This window comes from Puma concolor, chromosome D4 (genome assembly GCF_028749965.1).
Source record: "Puma concolor isolate L17-30 chromosome D4, mPumCon1.1.hap2, whole genome shotgun sequence".
NCBI classification, from domain to species: domain Eukaryota; kingdom Metazoa; phylum Chordata; class Mammalia; order Carnivora; family Felidae; genus Puma; species Puma concolor.
The window spans coordinates 49616326-49617824 of NC_141679.1; the positions used below are offsets into that span (position 1 = coordinate 49616326).

A 1499-nucleotide genomic window follows, 5' to 3' on the forward strand; every position below is an offset into this window, starting at 1 on the left:
TTTTCTTTTAGTGAGCAGAAATATTAATACAATTCAAGCAAATATATATTTTAGAAAAGCATTAAAAATTTTGTAAATATCTTAGTGTAATAATTTTTCAAACATCTTACTTTTTTGAAATGAGAAATCATAAACAATATTACATATAGTATCCCATAATAACTTCAAAATATATCCTATAGTAAAATTGACCTGTTATGATACACACTGAGATGGTATGTGTAAAAGCTTGGTGATTAATTGCTAGACGCCATATGAAACATTGTGTCATTATGATTCCTGACCTGTCACCTACTACCTACATAACTTTGGGTGAGGCATTAATATCTCTTTTTCTTATGTAAAAATATGGGCAATAGTACTCTCCTTGTAGACTTGTTGGGACAATTAAATAACATGTGTAAAGCGCTGAAAACTGTGTATGTCAAATAAATAGTAATGACTCATTAAAAGTTTGCCATTATTGTTTGCCATTATTTGCTAACACTTTAACACGTTCATGTTCATAGATGACCAAGAAAGAGATTTCAGAGTCTTATCCATGATATATCTCTTCTCTCTCTCTTTGGATAAACATCAATAAAGGCAAACTGACTAATGATCTGGTTAATTAAATGAAAGCTAAGTCAAATTGTATAGTCCATTTTTTTTAAAATATGGAATGCTTCATGCATTTGTGTGTCATGCTTATACAGGGGCCATGCTAATCAAATGTGTATCATTCCAATTTTAGTAGATGTGCTGTGTAAGTGAGCACTGTGTGACCCAATTTCTATTGATGAATACTGGTACATAAAAAGCAGCATATTAGTCATATATATTAAACAAAAAAATATTTTTCAAAGTCTGCAGAATCTGAGCACTTTATTTTCCTCTCAAAGTGGTGCTGTCTAAAACTTTATGAAGTCAACTTAAAATGGGTTCTCCTAGGGGTGCCTGGGTGGCTCAGTTTGTTGGGCGTCTGACTTCAGCTCAGTTCATGATCTCACTGTTTGTGAGCCCCAGCCTCACATCGGGCTCTGTGCTGACAGCTGAAAGCCTGGAGCCTGCTTCGGATTCTGTGTCTCCCTCTCTCTCTGCTCCTCCCCTGCTCACACACTGTCTCTCCCTCAAAAATAAATAAAGATTTTTTTTTTTAATTAAAAACAAATGAGTTCTCCTATACCATTGTCATCTTCCTGCTTTGCCAACTGTGGATTGCCAAAATACAAAGATGACTTTAAGATTGCTTAACAAATTAAGCTAATTTTATTTTTTAATGTTTGCTTTATTTATTTTGAGAGAGAGAGAGAGAGAGAGAGATAAGTGAGAATAGGGGAGGGGCAGAGAGAGAGATTCCCAAGCAGGCTCTGCAGCTGTCTGTACAGAGCCCAAAGTAGGACTCGAACTCGTTAACTATGAGGTCATGACCTGAGCTGAAACCAAGAGTCAGACACTTAACTGACTAAACCACTCAGGCCCCCTAATTTTAAAATCAGATTTATTAAACTTATGTAATA

General features: G+C 35.0%; 1 non-coding gene across 1 annotated transcript; it reads right to left on the minus strand.

Annotated features, from left to right (window-relative positions):
* Nucleotides 1-650: 650 nt before the first annotated feature.
* Nucleotides 651-757, minus strand: LOC112851668 (U6 spliceosomal RNA). The gene has a single exon (XR_003222801.1). It is a non-coding gene; the product is annotated as a U6 spliceosomal RNA (small nuclear RNA).
* Between the last annotated feature and the right edge of the window lie 742 nt (nt 758-1499).